Source organism: Hemicordylus capensis, chromosome 4 (assembly GCF_027244095.1).
Source record: "Hemicordylus capensis ecotype Gifberg chromosome 4, rHemCap1.1.pri, whole genome shotgun sequence".
Lineage (NCBI taxonomy): Eukaryota > Metazoa > Chordata > Lepidosauria > Squamata > Cordylidae > Hemicordylus > Hemicordylus capensis.
This window is the reverse complement of record NC_069660.1, coordinates 302,787,080-302,811,751: the sequence shown is the minus strand read 5'-3', so window position 1 is coordinate 302,811,751 and position 24,672 is coordinate 302,787,080. Positions and strand designations below refer to the sequence as shown.

The 24,672-nt window shown below is 45.0% G+C and overlaps 1 long non-coding RNA gene across 1 annotated transcript; it reads left to right on the top strand.

Moving 5' to 3' along the window:
• Nucleotides 1-3,748: 3,748 nt before the first annotated feature.
• On the top strand, nt 3,749-22,850 carry LOC128322073 (uncharacterized). Its single transcript, XR_008305504.1, has 3 exons — nt 3,749-3,820; nt 12,164-12,285; nt 19,165-22,850. It is a non-coding gene; the product is annotated as an uncharacterized LOC128322073 (long non-coding RNA).
• Nucleotides 22,851-24,672: the final 1,822 nt, after the last annotated feature.

Here is a 24,672-nt window from a genome sequence, read left to right as displayed (position 1 = left end):
AGGTGGACTGGAGTCCTCCACAGAAACCCTGTGGATGGCAATACAAGGCCTGAAAGGAAATGTGCTACTGGGGACGTGCTATCGCCCTCCGGATCAAAATGCTGACAGTGACTGGGAGTTGCAAGAGAAAGTCAGGAAAGCATCAAAATATTTAAAATATTATTTTAAATTTTTTAAATTGTTGTAATGTTTTAAACTTTTTGTTTTTGTTTTAACTAATGTTTTATTTTTCTGTTTTTATTTTGTTGTAAACTGCCCAGAGACGTAGGTTTTGGACAGTATTAAAATATGATAGATAGAGGGGGGGGGCAGTAATAATGGGTGACTTCAATTACCCACACATAGATTGGGTAAATTCATAGTCAGGTAATGACAAAGAGGTCAAATTTCTAGATACGCTGAATGACTGTGCCCTAGAACAGTTGGTCTTGGAACCAACCAGAGAGAATGCAACCTTGGACATAATCATGAGTGGTACCCAGGACTTGGTGCATGATGTCAGTGTCATCAACCCTTTAGGAACAGTGACCATAGCGCTATCAAATTCAGCATACATGCGGGGAGAGAATCACCAAGGAAGTCTAACACAGACACTTTGAATTCCAGAAGAGGCAAATTCTCCAAAACGAGGAGTATGGTGAAAAGAAAGCTGAAAGGGGAAATCAGGAGAGTCACTTCGCTCCAGAATGCATGGAGTTTACTCAAGATTACAATACTAGAAGCTCAGTTAGATTGTATACCCAAAAGAAGGAAAGGTACCACTAAGTCCAGGAGGATGCCAGCATGGCTCACAGGTAACGTCAAGGAAGCTATAAAGGGAAAGAAGACTTCCTTCTGAAATTGGAACGGCCTGTCCAAATGAAGAGAACAAAAAGGAACACAAACTCTGGCAAAAAGGTAAATAAAAATGCAAGGTAACAAATAAGGGAGGCAAAAAATAGTTTGAGGAACATTTAGCTAAAAGCATCAAGGGGAATAACAAAAACTTTTTTCAATACATCAGATGCAGGAAAACTGCCAGGGAGGCGGTTTGACCATTAGACACTGAGGAAGTGAAAGGGATTATTAAGGAGGATATGGAGGTTGCAGAGAAGCTAAATGAGTTCTTTGTGTCTGTCTTCACGGCAGATGATACTGAGCATATACCTGTTCTTGAACCAGGCTTTTTGGGGATGGAGGCTAAAGAACTGAGAAGAGATGATGTTCTAAACTGTCTGAAAAATTTAAAAACTAGCAAATTGCCATGGCTAGATGGCATCCATCCAAGAATCCTCAAAAAACTCAAATGTGAAATTTCCGACCTCCTTGCTAAAATATATAACTTATCCCTGCAATCAGGCTCTGTACCGGAGGACTGGAAAGTAGCAAATGTAACACTGATTTTCAAAAAGGGATCCAGGGGTAATCCAGGAAATTACAGGCTGGTAAGCTTAACGTCCATTCCAGGCAAATTGATGGAAAGCATCCTCAAGGATAAAATGGTAAAGCACATAGAACAACAGGCCCTGTTGGGTGATAGCATGGCTTCTGCAAAGGCAAATCTTGCCTCATGAACTTTTTGGAATTCTTTGAGCGTGTCAACAAGTGTGTGGATCAAGGTGATTCAGTTGACAGGGTATACTTGGACTTCCAAAAAGCTTTCAACAAAGTTCCTCATCAAAGACTCCTGAGAAAACATAGCAGTCATGGGATAAGCAGACAAGTATTCCTGAGCCATTTTGAAAAGGCAGTATATAAATCTAATAAAGTAAGTAAGTAAGTAAGTAAGTAAGTAAGTACATGTGTGGATTACTAACTAGTTGAAAGACAGGAAACAGAGGGTAGGGATAAATGGAGAGTTTTCACAATTGAGGGAAATAAGAAGTGGGGTCCCCCAGGGATCTGTACTGAAACCAGTGGTCTTTAACTTGTTCATAAACAATCTAGGAGTAGGGGTAAGTAGTAAGGTGGCCAAATTTGCAGATGATACCAAACTCTTTCGAGTAGTGAAATCCAAAACAGATTATGAGGAGCTCCAAAAGAATCTCTCTAAACTGGGTGAGTGGGCAACAAAATGGCAAATGCAGTTCAATGTTGACAAGTGTAATGCACATTGGGACGAAATATCCCTACTTCAAGTATACGCTGATGGGATCTGAGCTGTCGGTGACTGACCAGGAGAAAGATCTTGTAGACGTGGTGGACAGTTTGTTGAAAGTGTCGACCCAATGTGCGGCAGCTGTGAAAAAGGCCCATTCCATGCTAGGGATCATTAGGAAGGGGATTGAAAATAAAATGGCTAATATTGTAATGCCCTTATACAAAACTATGGTGTGGCCACACCTGGAGTACTATGTACAGTTCTGGTCACCACATTTTAAAAAGGACATTGTAGAATTGGAAAAGGTGCAGAAGAGGGCAACCAAGATGATCAGGGGCCTAGAGCACCTTTCTTATGTGGCAAGGCTACAACACCTGGGCTATTGAGTTTAGAAAGAAGACGACTGTGGGGAGACATATTAGAGTCCATAAACTCATTCATGGTGTGGAGAAAGTGAACAGAGAGAAATTTTTCTCCCTCTCATATAACACTAGAACCAGGGGTCATCCCATGAAATTGATTGCCGGGAAATCTAGGACCAAGAAATGGAAGTACTTTTTCACACAACGCATAATCAACTTGTAGAATTCTCTGCCACAAGCTGTGGTGACAGCCAACATTCTGGATGGCTTTAAGAGGGGTTTGGATAACTTCATGGAGGAGAGGTCTATCAAGGGCTACTAGCTGGAGGGCTATAGGCCACCTCCAGACTCAAAGGCAGGATGACTCTGAGTACCAGTTGCAGAGGAGTAACAGCAGGAGAGAGGGCATGCCCTCAACTCCTGCCTGTGGCTTCCAGCGGCATCTGGTGGGCCACTGTGTGAAACAGGATGCTGGACTAGATGGGCCTTGGGCCTGATCCAGCAGGGCTGTTTTTATGTCCTTCTAGGCAGTCTGAGCAGACTCTGAAGATCTTCTCTATGCAAAATGGGAGCACTCAATCTGCAAGCAAGTAGAGTTCAAAACAGGTAGGAGCCTTGGCTATACCCCACTCCCTGCCGGCCCTGCCAGTTTCCCCTTCTCTCCTCACTCAGCACCCAACTAAGTCTCAGGAGGCTTTGGGTTTCTCCAGCATTTGCTGGGAGCTCTTTTCCTTTCCTTTAAAAAAAAATGCCACTAGCAAATCTTGGCCAAATTCGGAGATTGTTTGATTGGTTAATGTATGTATGTATGTATGTATGTATGTATGTATGTATTTATTTACCGCCTTTCATTAAAAACAATCCCAAGATCTAGAGAATGAGGGGGAAGGTGGGGAATATGGTGGACTGGCACTTCCTCTAAGAAGTTCTTTTACTAACAAGCAAGCAAGCAAACAAGCAGCTGCCCACCTTCCTTCCTCTTCTAGGGCTTTAAGCAGAGCCTTGTGCAGGCGCGTAACAACGATTGGGCAAGGGGAGACAGTTGTCTGGGGGCCCCACTGCCTGGAGGGGCCCCCCAGAGGCACCTCACATGACTCCCCATTGCCCCCTGCCCAGCCCCAAGGCCCCTCAGCCACTTGCCCTGTTCGCCGTCTCTCCAGCTTGTTCTCTTGGCCGGCAATCCAGCAGCAGACAGGCTGCAAAGAGCTCCTTTTCTCCCGCCTCTCAGCTGATCGGCGGGTGGGCGGGGCTTCCACGGAGTCCTCTGTGTAGGCCACAGTGAAGCCTGAACTCCAGTAGGGCCCAAGCAAGCCAGGAAGGAGGAGGCAGCCAGAGTGGCCACCACTGTTCTCTGCAGCAGAAGACCCCCTGCTGCCAGGTAGAGTGTGAACTCCTTTTTGTGGTTACCTTCCCCACCCACCCCACCCGGATATATAGGGATCTGCTTGCCATAGGGCCTTGATATGGGGGGGGGGAGGGACTGAGAAGTCTCTGAATATTTATTTTTAAACAGCTTGGAAAATTTGCTGGCTTAAAAAAAACTATGTAAAAAGTCCTAGAAGTAGCTTGTTTCATGGCAGAAAATTACAAAAACTTCTGGAAGAAACAGTATTATATTTATTTTATTCATTCATTTATAAATGCACTTATGTTCAAGTTGTTTTGCAACCCAGAAGGTCTGAGTGAGAACTGTGAAGCATGTCTTCTGCTTTTATTTTATTTTATTTTTCTTGTGTGTGAACTGCTCCCCAATAACTTGCAGGGACTTCAGGGTAAATCTGGCCAACATGTGAATGCAGCACCTCTATTCCAGAGGAGATGTGTGTTAAAGGGCTTTAAAAGCCTCCTGTGAAAAATCTCCTGGAATCAAACTTGACTGAATTTGTTCAGAATTCTGAGAAAACAAACATAGGCTCACCCTGCATGGTTGAAAGTCTTCTTGGCTAATCTGCAGCGAGGGGCCCATTTTAATTATTCATCTTTCTAGTGTGTTCTAGGTATTAAAAGTAAAACAAATGTATAGTACTCAATGTATATCACTATATATTGTGACGTGTGCGTGTGTGTATTCAGTGAAATGTATTTCTAGGCAGCATACTTATTTTGGAATATCAGACTTAAATCCTTGGGTGCCTGGGGTGTGCGGAGGCCCTGGACTTTGAGTGGGGGGGCCCCATTTTAAAATCTTGTCTCTGGGCCCACTCCAACCTTGCTACGCCCCTGGCCTTGTGGTGCCACCTTTATCTTTCTTTTACTCTCTCACCTCTTGAGGGTGAAAGAGAGGGCGGGGATTTATAGCTTCCAAATAAAACAAAGCATTTTTACTGAAATTACTAATTGGACAACTTCCAACTTATCCTGTTTGAAATGTGTGTGTCTTTAATGCAGAAATATGTTTTTATTTTAAGCATCCTGAGATTATTGCCTTCTCTTCATGAGCAACCTAATAGGCACAGCTTGGAAACCAGGCCAGTCCAAAATAGTCAATTAGCTCCACCACTCTATGGTACTTCTGCCAGGTTTTGGTTTGTTATTTTGTGTTTAACCTCTGTGTGTGTGAGAGAGAGAGAGAGGTAGTAGTATTGAAAGGAGAGGTCCTCAGCATAAGTTCTTCGGACAGGTTTGTGATTTATATGGCTTAATTTTCAAATCTGATAAAGGATTGTGTCAAGTAAATGTTGCATAGAACTGCAGCCAATTCTATATAGTTTATTCCAAGTAAATTCTTAATGAACTCATTGAGGCTTTCTCCCAAGTAACTGCCGTGTGCAGTCAAAGGACATATCCCAGAAATGTTATATTTTGAAAAAGGGGAAAATAAGCCTTGCTCAAAAATAAAAAATAAAAAAGTATGCATGTCTATAGAAGAGAGGAAACTAGGAATGTGCCCAAAATGTGATTCAGCATCCAAATTGCGGGCACATCCCTTTAAAACTGAAGGCTTACATAGCCCCTTTAACTGTGGGGAGGGGACCAGGTCCATACCTCCTGCTCCTCCAATTGCCACCATTGCTGTAACCTTGGCACTCTCCCCAGCTATGCCCACGCACCAGCAGGGAGTCTCCCAGCTGCCCCTGTGCAATGCCAGCATGCACATGGCCACTGAACATTAGGGATGTGCACGGAACCGGTTCTGAGGCCCTTTATGGGCCTCCAAACCGGTCTGAATGACCAGCGTTTCTGTCGGTTCGAAGGTGGGGTGGTGGTGACTTTAAGGACAGCAGAGGGTGCACTTACCCCTCCTGCTGCTTCCCCCCAACAGGCACTCCATTGCAAATTGGTCCAGTGGGGTGGCAGTGTACCTCCCTGCTGCCCCATCCACTCCTCAGACCGGAAGCAGAAGTAACCGGTGTGCGTGTGCATGTCGGGCACATGCGTGCGCACATCAGGCACGTGCATGTGAGCGAGTGTGACATGCCCGGCATGCACACGTGCACCAGGTACTTCCACTTACTTCCGGTCTGAGGAGCAGATGGAGTGGCAGGGAGGTACACTGCCACCCCGCCAGACCAGTTTGCAATGGAGCGCTGGTGGGGGGAAAGTGGAGGGAAGGGTAAGTACACCCTCTCTCGACGCTCTTAACCCCCCTGCGTTCGGACTTCCCCCTCCCAGTTCTGTGCACATCCCTACTGCACATGCCTGCAAACAGGCACTCAGTCTGGATTCAAACCCCACCACCCCGCACACTGGCCTAGTCCTACACGGGGTGAGCAGGAGAGGGCTGAGATTGTAAGGAGGAAGAGAAATAGAGGTAATGCTGATTGAAGAAGGATGGAGCTACTGAAGGGAAGACAAGGCTTGGGGACTTTAGAGTGACAGGGCATTGCTTTTTTCCACACTGACGGCCTACCATGAACCACTCTAAGGGCAGGATTCCTTTGCTCACAGCCGGCCAAGGGATGAATTTAGCACTAAATAGGCAGCTGCTAGTTGTTGGTGTGAATGATGGAGATCTTGGTTGAAACAAGTAAATAACTTTACAGATGGAGAAAACCATGGGCTGGTGATTCACTTCTTTTTAACTTAGAGTTGGACTTGCCTACTATTAGCCCCACCTATGGTTACCCCTGGCTGGCTCCCTTCCTTCCCCTCTGCCCCCCCCCCCGGTCCGGCTCCAAGAAGCAGCTGCCATCATGAATGGTGAGGAACTGCTTTACTTTCAAGCCCTAAGCCCCACTTGCCCCAGCCAAAGTTCTAGGTTCCACTTGCCAATCTGTGCATGATGCCCTTTACAAGAACCAAACGATCTCAGAGGGACTTTTTCATGAAACGTGAATGCAATACTGATACCTGGTCAGCTAGAGCTCTAGTTTAATAGAAGTGGTTTATTATGGAGAGGAAGCTGACAAAAACGCTTAAACAGTTGCAAGGTATACAATTACTTGGGCAGATACCTTTCTTTGCTGCCTGGCTAAAAAATGGAATCGCCAAGGAGGATATATATATGAAACGGCAATAGGGAAAAGGAAATAGGGAAGGTCAAGAAGTGAATGCTATTAGGGCTGTTCACATGACCATTAACTGAGTAGGACAAGTATCCTACCCTGCTTTGAGAGCTGTGTGCACTTCCAGTTTTCAAGCACCAACTAGGCAAGAGGAGAGGGAATCATGAGAAGAAGCTGGGTAGGATGATACCATCCAACCCAGCTCTCCTACTCAGCATTTTAACAAGGTAGGAGGAAAAACTATCCTACACAGCTCCTCCTCCTACCTACTTGTTTGCTCACACACAAGCACAAGTCAGAAGCATGCACAGCTCCTGAAGCTGGGTAAGACACTTGTCTTTCCCAGTTTTTGATTATGTGAACTGCCTTATGATATAGGAAGGTAAGTAACTGCATCTCTGCCTGGCAACATGGTGGGAGGGATGTTGTTGGGTGATTCCCCGAGTTGGAGAGAGAGCTGTAGCTCAGTCATATAGCACCTGCTTTAGGTGCAGAAAGCCCCAGGTTCACTCCCTGGCATCTCCATTGAGGGCTGAGAAGTATCCCTGTCTGAACTCTTGGCCGGCCAGTCAGTAAACTGTGAGCCCTATGGGGACAGGGATCCATCTTATTTATTTATTATTTCTCTGTGTAAACCGCCCTGAGCCATTTTTGGAAGGGCGGTATAGAAATTGAAACAACAACAACAACAACAAACAACTAGCCAACCCTGCTCAGAGCATCTGTGCGCTCGTTGGGACTAGGTGTTCTCCCTCCCCCTCCCTCCTGCCCCAGTCCTTCTTGCCCCCCTCCCCCCTCCAGCCCTACGTTCTCTTGCCCTCCCCCCTTCCGTTCCTCCCCTCCCTCCCCACCACCACCTGCATGGAGCATCTCTAACCGGCGCCACAGCTACTCCTCATGGGGCATCGGGCGGTCAAAAAGGGCCCCGTCGCAACTGTTCTTCCTCCCGGGTGGTGAACAGGGAAGCCCCGCCGCCCATTTCCCTCCCGCTCCAGGCTGCAACAGGCGTGGGTGCTTCACCCCCACTGCCCATTCCCTACTCACCCCCACCATCACCGCCCATGCCAGTCCGTCCCGCTGCCTCCCACCTCCTCCCAGCCCAGGCCTGCTGTTTCCACCCCCTCCTCACAGCAGTCGGGCCAACCGGCGCCCAGCTAATCAGGAGCTTCCGCCAGCCAACCGGAGCCCAGCCAAGCAGCGGGGGCTGCGCCTTGCCTGACATCCACATGCATCCCCTCGCATCCCCATACAGTTCTCTACTCAGTCGGCCGTAAGAGAATTAAATATATAGATACTGACCTGTATGGAACAATGATCTGTTTCATTATAAGGCGACATCATATCTTAAGATAACCATGTCTATTGGCATTTAAATTGAGATCCCATGAGGGCAGGCAGACAAACACTTATTGAAAAGTCCTGGTTAGAGAGAAAAGTGTAAAAAGATTCTCACTGTGTGGCACAGGAAATTAAATGGAAATAACTGAATGCATACATAGGCAGTAAGACTGATGTAGCTTTGCTGAGTTTTGGGCCTCACAGAGTGGCACTAGCCATGTCAAGCAAACTCAGGATCATCACATAGTTCTTTCCACCCATTTTAAAGAATATATTTACAAATATCCCCCTTTCATACTGTAATATGACTGTTGCAGACTATGTATGTGCTACATGTTTAATACTGGGTTTTAAATATATTTAATGTTTTAAATAATTTTATTGATTTGATGTTTTAAATGATTTTAATTGTAAACCGCCCAGAGATGCAAGTTTTGGGTGGTATAGAAATATTTATCTATCTATCTATCTATCTATCTATCTATCTATCTATCAATAAGTGAGTGGGTGAGTAAGTAAGTAAGTAAATAAATAAATTTCCACTTTCTGAGTGGCCTAGAAGAACCTTAACTAAAAGGGGGTACATTTCTTACCCACCTGTTATCTAGGGAGATCCATACAAATGTCTCCCTTTCAGACTTTTCTAGTAATTCATGTGTCTTGGTACACAGTTGTGTCCCAAATTTGAACTTGATGGGTGGGCCAGAAGTACTTTAACCATTTGGGTGTACATCCCAAGACTTTCATTATGAGAGAGATTGTACAAATGTCCAGTTTTCAGATTGTTCTAGCAATTGAGGTTCTTGGACTAACATGAGTATCAAATTCCAGGGCTCTATTGACTGCTGACTATGAATTCAGGCTCCACACAAGTGTTAGTAGCATAAACTACTACAAGCGACTATAATATTGATATTCTGAGGTCATTCACACAATCGAAAACTGTGGCGCTGTTGCCCCAAACAGCTTTCAGGTGCTGTGGAAGGAGAGGTAAGCACCTACTAACTTACAATTAAAGGTGCCTCCAGCCACCACCACTCCTGGCGGCGCCTGCATTGGCTGCCACTAAAGGGATGCTGTGCCAGAGTTGGATAGGACCAGTTGCTCTCCCCTTACTAAATATAAGAGAATCGCCCCTTTAAAAGGTGCATTTTTATGCAGTTAGCACTAATAAGACTAATTTGGTGTCCAAGGTTATATAGAGCAACAGGAGTGGCTCACTAAGGATGCGAAGCAAGGCAACAGCCTCGGGCGACATGCACCTGTGCCTCGGGACAAAGAGGGCAGGCATCCTGCATCACCCCTGCCACCTGCTGGCATCACCTCACTCAGCTTCTTCCTGTGCCACCTGCCACCTTCCCCATATCATGCCGCTGTAACTTCTCCATGCACCAGGATGGATGGGGTTAAAATTAGGCATGTTGCGGTTTGCAGGGAGGGGGTCCTTACCTCCCCCGCCGTGTTTCCCCCACCGGCGTTGCTGTCAGAATCGCTGGTGCGGGGCAGCTGTATACCCTCTTGCTGCCCCGGTCAGAGTAATACTGTGTGCACGTGTCACTTTCGGTATTACGCTGACCAGGGTGGCAAGAGGTATACAGTCACCCCGTGCCAGAGATTTTGACAGCAGTGCCAGCAGGGAAAACGCAGTGGGGGAACTAATTAAACCCTCCCTGTGGCTTAAAGCACCCCCCCCCCGCCTCTGAACTGGCTCCAACGCCGGACTTTTGAACCAGTTTGGTGGTCTGTGAATAGACCACCCAACCGGTTCGTGCACATCCCTAGTTGAAATCCATCCATCTCCACATGCTGAAAAGCTAAAGTGGCACAAGAAGGGAGAGGGGTGTGGCCAATGTAAGGGGCATGACTAGTGGTGGCGCCTCAGGTGAGGCCAACATTTAAGCTGGCACTGTACAGCTTGGTTAGATACAGCCTACCAAGATTCTATCCCTATCAAGTCTCCCAGGACAGGGCTGCACAGGGTTTCTTCTTCCTGTCAGAGGGCCAAACTAGATGTGACATGGCCCATGGGAGATGCATTGCTGGATCTCATACCATCTTTTTCTTTTTCAAAAAACAGTTGCAAGGGACCCTGATTTGAATTAGGTCTGTGGCACAGAGGGAGGGAGGCTAACCTTTCCCCTTATGCTGACTCCCCAGTGTAAATCCTCCCGCTGCTATTAGCCAAGGGGGGAAAACTGACAGGCACAATTTTGTCTGTAAGTTTTCACCTTATAGCTGTTAGCTGCTTTGGGGGACAATTTGGATCAAGGGCATGGAGTGGCATGCACATAAGGGAGCATTGCACATTGTCTAATAATGTGCAACACAAGACCTCTAGCTCGCTGTGAAGTACTCTATTTTGATTCCAACCTATGAATCAGTCAGTCTGCAAATCAATTAAGCCCAAGTGTCCTTATATATACAATAATTATAAAAATCTCTGTGCATTTGCATAGGTTCACAGGAAGTCAGACAGACCCTTGGTCCATCTAGCTGTCAGTATACTGTCTATACTGGCAGTAGCTCTCCAGGCTTTCAAACTGTTGGAAGTGAAGGACTCTGCGCTGCCTCATGCCTCAATGACCGAGGGGGAAAGATTAGTGAGTCAGAGGGCTAGAGAGGTCAAGGCATTGCTCATTCCTCCTCTCTGCTGCTCTGACACTATCCCTTTGTTATGTAGATTGCTACTCTCAGGGACTTCCTTCCTTCCTGCCTCTCTTTCTCTCTTCCTTCTTCTTCTCCCTATTACACACGCTCACCTCTCTCTCTGCACTATGTGTGCAGAGATGCAGACAGCATCTCTCTGCATCTAGCTAGCTAGCTAGATTAGAGATTCTATCTCTCCACTTTCCTATCTAGAATGGAGTTCTCCAATAAAGTCTCCTCATATTGATTTGAAACTATGAACTGGCTCCAAGTTTCTTTCGCTCTCAGCAAACACACATGCCTGGGCAGACTCCGCTGTGTTTTGCCTCTGTGCACTCTGCTGTAATAGAAGGGTATTTCTTACCAGAGAGAATTCCCAACACATACAAAGGCCTTTCCCAGCACTACCTAGAAGATACCAGGGAGGACTGAACCTTGGACCTTTTCCATGCAAAATATTTGAATTCTATCATGGAGTTGTGGCCCCGCCCTCACATTTCTTCTGTTGGGGCAACACTGCTGACTCATGCTGATGTGAATGCCTGCAGATGCCACAACAATCCATTTATGCAAAAGAGTGATTTCATGCACTGCTGGAATGAAAAGTCCACACTGATTTTCCTGAAAGATCTGTGAACAAGATTCTTGTACTGAATTTCTACTGGCTCTTTCCATGCAAAATATGTATAATTTTTCCATTCTTAAGTATGGTTTTCCAGATGGGAAAATGTATAAAACAATAACATTTGGGGGATAATCCCCAAACACTCTCATGGTAGAGAACAAGCGGTACATCATCATCCTCTAAAATGTGTGAATCAAGTAATAGCCGATTTGGCTCACTCCCCTCATCTCCTTCTACATCTACATCTACCAAAAGAGATGCCCCATTCTCCCACCACCACCCCGCACCTGCCTTTTCACCAATAAATCAACAATGAAACTTCCATGCAAGTATTTTGTTCACTCAACAGCAGAGCTCTGTATACCTTTGTTTTTCCACCAGGTGGCATACTTGCTTCAGGCAAACAAAATTGTTCTGGAATCTATGAGCTCTCATGCTCAAGCTCTTTGCCCTACTTGCGCCTCCGCTGCATATGTTAAAAAGTGAGGTGACCTCTAGAAGCCTGACCTCTAGCCAGCAACTTCTCTGCCACTGCTGATTTAGCTCTGTGGTGCTAAATAAACCAGGCTGCAGCGCAGGTACCAAAGGAAGAGCCAAGCACTGTGCAATTTCCCCACAACATTCCCTCTGGAAATGTGCCCCTTCTTTGTGCTTCTCCTCCTACTAGGTTCCTGTCTGCTGTTGGAAGTAGCAGTGGCTGGCATCAGAATCAGAACAGCCCTCATGTAATCTGCATGTATCAAACAGGGAAGCTGAATCATGTTGCATCAGCTTCCGAAGTGTTACCAGGTATGTACCATCAACCTTGAGCGTATCCATTTCAAAAATGTGGGTCACAACCCTATGTGGAACCAGCATCTATACAAGGCACTGGTTGACTGCCAATGGCCCAATGTCTTGAAGGGGCTCACTGCAGATGGCTGTCATCGCTCCCTGGGGAGGACGGGGTCTAACTAGCAACCACAGCCACCAGCTGGGTGAGCCCCCTCCCCTTACTGTGATGATGGATGTTTCATTCTCAGCAGCATTTTGAGGGGGCGGCAAATTTGCCTATGCGTTAATCCGCTACTTGCACTGGGGGAGGGGCAAGGGGAAGTTGAATCTACCTTGAAAACTTTTAAAACCGCCACTGTGCAAAGGCGTCGAGAGCTGCTAGTGGGCCCGCCTGCCTCCCAAATCATGACAGGTCGTCAGGCCGTCTTCGTACGTGCATTTGGCAGGATGGTGGCGGAGATGGTGACAAGATGGTGGCCTCCCACAGGCCCACCTACCTCCCAAATGACAGGTCGGGTTTTGGGGCCTCTGCGCTCAAGCACACGAGGCCTGAAATGGGCTGATAACATTTAAAAAATAGATTTAATTCCCCCCACCAAGCCCTTTACTTGTAAAGGGGAACCCTTGCTGGGGCGGCAAATTTCTGGTCGTCTATGGGCGGCAAATAGCTTAATCCTATACCTCCTTTCTTGAGTCAGAGCCACCAGACTCAGTGTCAAACTACTTATGATGCAGAACTACATGGTCTTAGCTTTTAGCTTTTTACTTATATTTTTACTTTTTACTTATAACCTGAAACTTTAAAAATTTGTAATTTTTAAAAGTCGTTTTAGCCTGGTTTTTTTACGTTTTAAATTTTTAATTGTTTTACATTGTCTCTATTTTATTAATGCTGTGAGTCGCCCTGAGCAGTGGTGTGCTGGAGGGGCGGGGTATAAATGTTTCAGATAGATAGATAGATAGATAGATAGACAGACAGATAGATAGGCGACTATTGCTCTAGGGCAAATCAGGTTCAGGAAAGGGTGATTTGCATTGGAGACAGATGGGTGTGAACCCTCAGTGTAAGTTCTAGGTTCCCTGCAGGATGTCATGCATTTGACCCTGAAGGGGTGAATGTACAGAGTTTAGGGGATGAGGCAGCATAGTGGACCCTAGACCTTTTGGATCCACCACCTCATCCTCATCCTGAAGATACACCATTGCCCTTTCCCTCCAAATCTAAGGACTACCTCCAACCTCCACTCTGCAATGGAGATAAACCTCTCCCACTGCTGTAGGAGCCTACATGTGTGGAATAGGTTGTAGACCCTTTAAGCTGCTGCAGTCCCTGAAAGATAGGAGAGGAGTCTGAGACAGGAGTTCTGGGCCTGTACTATTTAAGGCCTCAGTCTGGAGCAACATCCCATTCTCCCGAGTGGATGCTCAGCTCTCAGCCTGGAAACTCTCCAGCTCCTGATCTCTAGCAGAGATGATCTCACTATTGATCCCAACCTCAACTGACCTGATCAGATCAACTGGACCAGACAAGACCTGATCTGCCTTGCCATATGTTGCACTGGACTCCTTGCACCGGTCCACATCTTGAGCAGGACATAGGAATGGTGGTTACTCTAGCTACCTGGATTGGAGGAAATTGGTGACATTTGAATCCTCCCTTGGGAGGAAGTTGCCAGCAGTAGCTCCTCCTTCCCCTTTCCCGTCAGCCAATGGGCTTCCTATGAAGCCCTTGCCTGGTTATAAGAGCCTCTGGGAGACTTTCCCACTGGTAAATGGGGACAGGGTAGATGGCAGTGTCAGCATGGGCTTCAACAATTATCATGATGACCCAGATCCAGAATCTGCCCCACCTCCCAACTGGAGGATGAGGCAGAAGGTTCAGGAGATGAGATGGGGTGGGAACAACCTAAGATTCAGACCCTGGGTGACCCTGTTCTGCTGGGACCCCCACACAAGGAGAACTAGGGGAACTCAAGCCAGCATGCCACCTTAATCCAAGAACACAGCTCTACCTTCCTTCTCTGCTTTGGAGGAGTCACTTGAAGACCTGTGTGACAAGAGGGGGGAATTTGTGTGTCCTTGGTGACTGGATAGGTTTGGGGCCTAATCCAGCAGGAATGTTCTTATATTTCTTTATATATATTTTTTCTAATCTTCCCAATTATATCTTGTTTTTCTGCCACCAGTTATGTTCTCTGAAAATTGAGTAACACAGGAAATCACTTCATATGGGTTTTCAGGAAGTTTTTCGCATGGGGCTTTTAAAGCCTTTTAACTCACATCTCCTCCAGAATGGAGCGGGTGCATTCACATATCAGCCAGATTTACTCCTAAGTCCCTGTGAGTTATCGGGGAGCAGTTCAAACACAAACAGCAAAGCAGTCCATGGAGACCCAACCAAACTCCTGCCCCCATTATGGCTTGCTGCCAGGGGACCAGCACGCTTATGAGTGGGTCAGTCTACTGGGAAGTACCTCAGTCTCACCAAATCCATAGCACACACACACACACACCCATTCTCTCTGGTTAATGATGGAACTTTTGCACAGTGGAGTGACCCCCTCCTCTCAAGGGAAGCCTTTGATGCACCCAATGGAGTTTTTGATGCCCCATGTGTCCAGGCCTAGCTGGTGGGCAGACAGGGGAAACACCAGGACCAGGGACAGATCTTTACTCTCATTCAGATTTCCTGGGTTTGGACTCACATTGCACCATATGCAGATCTGCTGCCACAGGGAATTGCAGAAGAAGGGCAGCCCAGTTGTCTGCAACCCCAGTACATAAGAACATAGGAAGCTGCCATATAGTGAGTCAGACCATTGGTCCATCTAGCTCAGTATTGTTTACACAGACTGGCAGCGGCTTCTCCAAGGTTGCAGGCAGGAATCTCTCTCAGCCCTATCTTGGAGATGCTGCCAGGGAGGGAACTTGGAACCTTCTGTTCTTCCCACAGTGGCTCCATCCCCTAAGGCAGGCATCCCCAAACTGCAGCCCTCCAGATGTTGCTGAACTACAACTTCCAGCATACCCAGCCACAAAAAATTGCATCTAGGGATGCTGGGAGTTGTAGTTCAGCAACATCTGGAGGGCCGCAGTTTGGGGATGCCTCCTCTAAGGGGAATATCTTACAGTGTTCACACATCAAGTCTCATTCATATGCAACCAAGGCAGACCCTGCTTAGCTAAGGGGACAAGTCATGCTTGCTACCACAAGACCAGCTCTCCTCTCGAATTGTTCTGATCCCACTCTACCCCACAAAAATAAAGATAGACATGTTCAAATGAGTGTGGACGGGCTGGCAGAAGGCATGCTTTGACAGCTTCTTCACAGCAGTTGCCAAGAGAGGGCTGTTGCTGGGGTACCCATCCCTGCAGCTTGCTTGTATAGAGCAATCTGGCTGGGCAGCATCTACCGTCCGGCTTGCATGCGTGTCTCTATGGCTGACACTCTCATGAGAGAGCGGTCCCTGGGAGAAGGGATGTCATCGCACATTATTAGTGATTCTGCCTGATTCTTCTCATGAGTTGTGAAGGGGTATCCCCATGGCCTTACACTCTCATGACTGAGCAGTCCCCTCAGGAACAACATACGAGGAATCACTTATTTCACTGGAGGCAATGCTGATCCTGCTGCCCGGCCCTTCTCATGGGTAAACCTAGGAACTGCACATATTTCCACAAGGGGAAGGGGCTGGGCCCCCCTTCTCCAACATAATTATGCAAAAAAATATATAGCAGAGCCATTCAACAATTCCTGGTTGGGGGCTGACCTCTAAACCTGTCCCCAGGTGTTGCTGCCCTGCCATATGTTGCCATCCCAGCACTCTAATGTGGTTGCCCTGCTTATGTTGCCACCTCGACTGCATATGCTTGTGAACATTTATCTTGATTGTTTCATTTTTGGAGAGCAAAGCACATAGTGCTCATCTGGCCATCCCGTCCCCTTTCTCTCCTGATTGCCAGGAGAGGGGAGCAAGTGACAGAGTGGGAAGCGGGCATGCCCCCATGTGACTTTCCCATTTGACAGGCTGACAAACCTGGGTGGGATGTCATGGCGTCCCTGTTGCTGGACAGCTGCTTTGTTGGAATGAAGATAGCAGGGCAAGTGCTCAGAGAGGCGGCCAGTGAGAAGTGCGGCAGGCATGGAGCAGGCACAATCCCAGGCAGGTCTGTGCCACTGTCTCTATGATTATGGTTCCAGAAACTGCACAAAACCACAGTTATGGCAGCATCCATATTCAGATGTAATGCTGCCACTGAAAAACCTCAAATTGTGGTGGCAAAACTCACTACAAACCGAAGGTTCAAACTGGAGTTTGGCGAGGCAAACCTCAGGTCACTTTTGCCAAAAAAAACCACAGTTGCACACATTCGGACATTTATAAATTCAAACCTCTGCCCCATTTAACTGTGGTTTTGCATTACGTGCGAATGCAGCCATCAAGTCATCAGTCAGTATGATCCTGTAATCATTTGAAATGTTAAAGAGGCCCCACACATGCTGATTCGCCTCCAGCTGTGCACTCCCCTAGGGTCAGCCCTGGAACAAGCAGTCTGCTGTGAGAAGTTGCTGGAGCAACATTCTCATTTGTGTGGCCATATCAAGCTCTGTGTTGGTTAAGATCATTACTCTGGCCTTTGGAGCAGTCCAAGGACTAGTGTGCTCCTGGATCCCTGCCTTGGCAGAGACCCTGGAATAGGATACCAATGTGAAAAGACAACCTACATCTGTTCTAGTGTAAGACTCTAAGACACTTGGATGCTGCATGAGAAGTGTTCTATTCATGTAGACCTACATCCTTGAGACCATGATAAACACATACAGAATTACTTACCTAATGTAAAATTGTAGAACTCAGTCTTCTCTAGTCTGAGCAGTAAAAAGAGAATTATAAAATGGCCTTCTGCAAAGAGCAAAACATCACAAGGCTGTTGACATATATAATATGGACATTTCAGAACTGCTATCAGAATCTGTGCTATAGCTCCATTAAGTTATTCAATTTGGACAGCTAGGCAGAGATGTAAGTTTTGGGCGGTATAAAAATATGTTAAATAAACAAATAAATAAATAAATAAATATTATTGTCCTGCGTAAGAAAGAATTATGTTGCTGTAGATACCTATATTAGTATCTTCATACACTGGCATTGTTCTTCATTATTAATATCTATAATCAATTGTCAGAAACCATGCCTTATTATTATTACTACTCCCAGGATTGTCTCTTTAAGGTGCATTATGTTCAAATTCATCCCATAATACAAGCAAATGCAAAGAGATGTGGTAGACATTACTGGCAAAGTCTAACAAACTGTGCTTGCATTGTTATTCCTTAGAGTGTTTTATAATCAAAAGCAAGGGAACAAGGGGCCAGACAGACACAATCTGCACACACAATATTTTTCCTAGTAGTATACAACTGAACATATGCTTTCTGAATACCAATTTACTTTACAGTCAGTTCTGGGTTCCTCAATTGGCTATGATGCTGCACTGTCAGACATGGTTCCCATTTCTTCTTGGGATTATGATTCACTTGCCCCCTGCCCCCAGCCAGTTCTTCCTGCCTCCCACACTTGTTTCCTCATGAGCTGAAACTTTTTTTTTATTGACAACCTAATCATATTCCATTTCCCCTCATATACCCTCACATACTTCACTCGTTCTTTCTTTGCATGCTTTCCTATATGCATGTGGGCAGTTTATCTCAGAAGGGGCAAGATGATCTAAGCCTTTGGACCACTTCTGATATATCACTGCTTCTACAGTGGAATACACATGGGGAAATATTAGCTCTCTAAAGAAGTTACAAGTGCCCTGGGAGGTCACGGTTACAGTGGGCAAAAGTGGGGAGGAAGTCCTGCTGCCCCGCTGTCAATCATCCCCTAGCGCCAACTATCACAGTTATGGTGCTCTTCATCTGAATCATTAGCTTGATTGCAGTGAATCTGTGAAGCGCATCCTGGTTGGATCCAGGTTGCAGCTCATGGATTCGCCACAATCATGCTTGCGATGCCGCCTACTTCAGATAAATGGCGCTATAACTGTGATCATTGGTGTGAGGGGGGTGATTGACAGTGGGACTTCCTTCCCACTGTAACTATGAGCATCCAGAGTGCTCATAATGTCTGAAGAGGGCTATTGTGTCACCAGCTTTCTATTACCACAAGAAGTGTTCTTTACTGAGGTCTAAAAACATACTTTATGTATGCTTTGGCACACATCTAATGTTGTTGTTTAAAGCAGATTAGTTACCCTATAACAACACACTTATCTTTTCCTCCCAGTGTATGTTTGTGGGTGAGGTGAGGATTATCAACTATGTTAGTGAGTACAGAAAATGAGGTGTTAAGTTATTCTAAATAAATACTTGTTACATTTGCATCCCACTCCCCACCCCCACCCCAGAGTTTATGGTGGCTTATAAAGATTGCCCAGGCAGTCTTCTATCCAAGCTGAGACTTGCTTAGCTTCAGCAAGGTTGGTGCATAATGTGCCTTCAGACTGTGCCCTGGACCACCCGGAGTAAAAATTAACCCAGAGAAGAAAGCATGTTTAATTTGTGTGCATCTTTGATTAGCACAATTACAGAGACTTCTGGATTTCCTGTTTAATAATCCACACCACAGTAATCCCCAGTCCATTTATTGAGTGTACTGTATGGGCCGTGCATTCTGGCCACCAGCTTTACAGGGGTGCTATGTCCCAGAGCATGGTCTGAAGGCATGTATGTAGCCACTTGCTACAACAGGTCTGGGTCTGCTCATTGCCTGGATGGGTAGCTACCTGGGAACTCCATGTATGCTGCCTTGAGTTCCACAATGGAAGAGAGGTGGGATATAAATAAATATGTATTCGCCTGAATGGCCACCATCATATCCCTTTCTTCAGTCTCCCAGGACTAGGGTGACCAGATACAAAAGAGAAGGTGCTGGAGAAGACTTTTGAGGATACCATAGACAGCCAGGAAAACAAATAAATGGATCATAGAACAGATCAATCCAGAATTTTCACTCGAGGCACAAATGACCAGGCTCAAACTATCATACTTCAGACATATTATGTGAAGACCCAGCTCCCTTGAGAAGTCCATAATGCTGGGGAAAGTTGAAGGCAAGAGAAGAAGAGGACGACTAGCAGCAAGGTGGATGGACTCCGTTACGACAGCAATGAATGCACCACTGAGAGACCTTAAAGGCCAAGTTGAAGGCAGATCATCCTGGAGAGAATCTATCTATGTGGTCGCTAAGAGCTGACACTGGCTTGACTGCACTCACTCACTCACTCAACCAACCTTTAACATACTCATAGAAGAGGGGATTTTGCCAGATACAGTGTTTTATAGCTGCTTCCCTCACAAACACAAAGTAATCTTACATAGATTTAATGAAGAGTTTATTCAGAAACAACTCCATTGTCTCCTTCCCCTCTTTTTTTCCTTCTGATTCCACCGCCCCCCACACACACTCTCCACAGGATCCCCACTGGAACGAACTTCTAAACAACAACACATAAAAGATTACTGGACACAAGTCCACATAAGCTTATCTCACCTCTGCAGAATAGACTGCACCTACCCTCTTCTAAACAACTGTTAAAGATACACAAGCACAGTTTTGCAGTTTGCAGTTTTCTTCTTTTTCTTCTACCACCCTGTCTGCAGAGCCTATTAGCACCTTGCAAGAGCAGCAATCCGGGAGATATTAGGCCACTTAAAACTCTGCAAGTAAGCCACCATATGTGTTTTCTCTAGACAGCTCCAAGGAACAATATCCAGCAGCAACCATTTGCCATATAAATAACCATTATTCAATGTGTAGTTTTACACATTGATAGCACTCGCTCAACATAGCAGTTTGTCATGGCAAAAATCCTGGCTTGAAAATAGAACACATGCCAAACTGAATATATTCTACCTTGTGTCAGCAAATAACGTGTAGAAGTTGTGAATGTACAACAAAAGAAATTATTCAGAAATGCATCCCTCTAAACATCAAATTAACCACTTGAAAACATGCATATGATAATTGCTTCATAGTCTCTGTTGCATGAGGCTAAACTCTATTTTAGAATCAGAGGGCACCCAGAGATGGACCACTAAATACCCATAAAACATGACTAATGGTGGATTAACATGATAACAATATTTGTAACTATACTAGAATAGCTTAGTCATTTGAAAAATCAATAAATCTCAGCTAATGTTCACCATGTGCAAATACTGATTATACTTAAGGGGGAAAAATTGTGCACATTGCAAGTTTATCTTGTCAAAATTGGCATACAATCAGATTGTATTAATTGTTGCTGCCAGATCAGAACCAATTAGGGAGACCGATCCAGAAGATAGTTAAATGAATATATGACCCCACAAACCAAATTGATCTGGAAGAAAATCATGTGATCCATTTTCCAGATATGTGGCTGAGTCATGTTTTCATACTTATTAGTGGTCCCCACACTGGCCTTTCATATAGAACCCCCAGACTACTTGGTCCTTACCCACATGCCTCTGCCTGTGACCTAAGTGCCTGCTATGATTACATTAACATTAATTCTAGGAAGTAGTTCTTCTTCCTCTTCCTCTTTTCAACAAAAAAAGTCCTCAAAGCAGTTCATATAGGAAAAGGAAAAATATGGTTCCCTATCCCAACAGGGCTCACATTCTAAAAATAAGCACAAAATGGACACCAGCAACAGCCACTAGAGGGACATTGCTTGGGCTGAATAAAGATCATTGCTCTCCCCTGCTAAATAAGAGTCACCAATTTAAAATGTGCCTCGTTGCCCAGTTGGCAGCAGGGGCTCTGTCATTGCAAGGGAATTGGATTGAATCAGCCTTGAGCAACTTGCCCATTTTATTCTAGGATGAATATACATAAGAAAAACAATGTTGTCATCTGTTAATCAACTGCATTCTTTCTTCTGTGGATTTAAATATCACACAGATTCCACTTTTAAAGTAAATGGTGCTCATGATTAGATTTGCATTGTAAATATATGGTATTTCTGAAACCATTTGAGTCACGTGTCCCAGAGGCAGTATCTGAACTCATCATTACTATGGAAAAGTATGGAAGCATCATCAGTGGAAGATATTACCTTCAGTCTGTTAGGGGTAACAAGTCATGATCATAAGATGATACAGAAATAACCAAACATAAAGAAAACCATTAACTGTACAATGTATGCATTTTCTCTGAAGAACGATTTCTCTGGAGAGCTGAATTCAAAATAAGGGAAGTAGCTACTGTTGCTCAGTGATTCAGCACATGCTTTGCATGCAGAAAGTTCTAGATTCAGTCCCTCTGGTTAAAATACTCCCATATAGCAGGATTGCAACAGACACTTGCCTAATACCCTGGAAAGCTGCTACCAGTCACTCTAGATAACAGTGAGGTAGACAGACCAGTGCTCTTTGCTATTATTCAAATAAGGGGAACTTTGGAAAAACAAAAACCTTTCAATTTGAGACCCCTTTACATAAGAACAGCCCTGCGGTTAAACTATATGGCAAATCAGGCTAATTCCTGACCTGTTACATAAGAACAGCCCTGCTGGATCAGGACCAAGGCCTACCTAGTCCAGCATCCTGTTTCACACAGTGGCCCACCAGATGCCTCTGGGAAGCTGACAAGCAACAGCTGAGGGCATGCCCTCTCTTCTACTGTTACTCCCCCACAACTGGTATTTAGAGGCATCTTGCCTCTAAGGCTGGAGGTGGCCTATAACCCTCAGACTAGTAGCCAATGCCATTGCTAGACTTGTCCTCCATGAATTTATCTAAGTCCTTCTTAAAGCCATCCAGGCTGGTGGCTGTCATCACATATTGTGGCAGATTTCATAGGTTAATTATGCATTGTGTGAAAAAGTACTTCTTTTTGTCAGTCCTAAATTTCTTGGGAATCGGTTTCATTGACATCTCATACTAGCAGAACCAGGGGGACCAGAGCCGGCACCACCACTATGACCTGTGGGCATGGCTTTGCCTTCATCCTCTGAGGAACAACTAGCCCAAAGACATCCCCCAGCACCACCAGAGCCAGCACTTAGAATGTTTACAGGGCTGTTTACAGTTTACAGGGCAAAGCCCCTGTAAACAAGAGAGTCCTCCTCAGGGAAGAGGTGAGGCCAATCCACTCTACTTAAAAAAAAATACTGTCTTGTTTTTAACTGTTTTTATTGGTTTTAATTGTTTTATATAAATTGCCTGGAGATGTTTTATATTAGACAGTTTTTAATGAATAAATAAATGAAATACCTGGGCAGTGGCCATAAATAGCAGCAATCAGTTCCAAGCAGCTGCTGGAGGAAAATCCTTCTCATGGTACTTCTACCCAGCTCTCTTGAATATCTATTTGGAGCTATCCAAGCTCCTGACCTCTCTCTGCCTGTCTTGTATCCCTCCCAAATCCCTGCCTTGGTGGAGACTCTGGCTTGACCTAGAATATGATATAATGGTGCTATCTATTTCAAACATCTGATGCCCAGAGGAAATATGCTATCTTTGAAAATGGATGTCATGTTTCTTGTTACCATGGTTAGTAACCATCTCCATAAATAGATAGAGAAGTGCATATATGTTTTATTCCTTTTAACTACTATTTATGTAAATAACCATAATTTTGGCCTACAGCAGAGAGAGAAGAGGGTGGGTGAAAGGACCACTGGGAGAATGGAATAAGATGCAATCTCTGTGCCTCAGATAATATAGAGGTATAGGCCAAAACTGCATGACTTGTGACCCACTGGAATGAACACTGCCCCACTAGCCATGAATGGTTTTCTTTCAGGAGCTTGACAATGCCTCTGTTTTATGTCCCCAGCAAACTACGAGGGTTGTCAAGCTCCTGGTCAGCTGTAATACATGGCCGGTAGGTTGAGTTCAGCTTGGTAGATCACATATTATGCAGGACTTGCATAAATCCACCACATGTAATTGCTTTGATTCACCTACTAGAAGAAAGAAGAGATACTTTGCTAAGGAGGCATAAGGACACAGTCATAAAGAGAACTGCTAGGTTCAGATGGCAATATTTTGGCTGGGCACAGGAGCACGTAATCAGGAGGAGAGAAGAATTCAGTGGAAAATCAGGTTCTCCTCCACTCACCGTTCACTACAGAAAGCCCAAAATAAAATATTTCAGTTTCCTAAATTTGAGCCATATGGATCATATGTCCTGACTGTTGTTTTTGCTGAAATACTGCATAAATTTAGATTGAGGGAGAGGAGAGGAGAGGAGATTGATGCTTTATAGCACTGTTGATTTTCATGAGGTGTTAAAGAACCACCAGGTTACATCCATATGGTGCTTCCTACCTACGCTTCCCACATAGTTATACAAGGGTTTGTTTTGGTGGGTGCCCAGGCATGATGAGAAATTTTAATTATCACCTTAGAATGAAATTAATCTCCACAGTATGTGTGGCTACTGAGGTCTTAGTATTATTTGCAAAGACATGAAAGGTCACAAGAACCTCAAAATACAACTACAAGGGTTGGGTATATATATATATACCCTCCCCTTTCTCTGTTGTCTGCCCTGTGGCATATTTTAGACTGTATGCTCCTCCAGACAGGGACCTGTGTGTGTGTGTGTGTGTATATGTGTATATATATATATATATATATATATATATATATATATATATATATATATATATGCATTGTAGCATAGACTTGTACTTTATAGACCTGTTTATATAAGGGTACAGGTACAGGTCCCTGTCTGGAGGAGCATACAGTCTAAAATATGCCACAGGGCAGACAACAGAGAAAGGGGAGGGAAATGGAGGCAGGGCTACATAAGCAAAGAATATGTGATTACTGAAGTTACATGTTTGTAGATTTAGTTATAGTAGGAGACGGGGACTAGAGTAATGCTATAGACACATTCATGCATGCATTCTGTGTATACACCTTTTATTGTGTGATAAACTGAAATGGTATTTTAAGGGTTAACCTTCTGCAATCTGGAAAAATGTTCAGAGCACTAATACAGCTTCCATGATTTCCTAAATTTAGTCCATACAGATATAGGTAACATTTTCAAGAAATCAAGGTTAACACATAGCAAAGCTTATGTCAGGATAATCCTTTAACTCAGGCTTCCCCAACCTGCGGCCCTCCAGATGTTGCAATTAGTGGCTGGATATGCTGGGAGTTGTAGTTCAGCAACATCTGGAGGACCGCAGGTTGGTGAAGCCTGCTTTAACTGAATGTTGTTGAGTGCACCAGAAACTAACTAACTATCTTTTCCTTCCTTTCTTCCCTCCTTCTTTAAGAAGCAAGACTCATATTGGTGGTTCAGGGCCTCAAACAGAGGGAAAAGGTTTAAACACTCTCAGCTTTCCTCTTCTCAGTTCATAGCCCAGCTCCCAGGAACCCAGCTAGCTCTG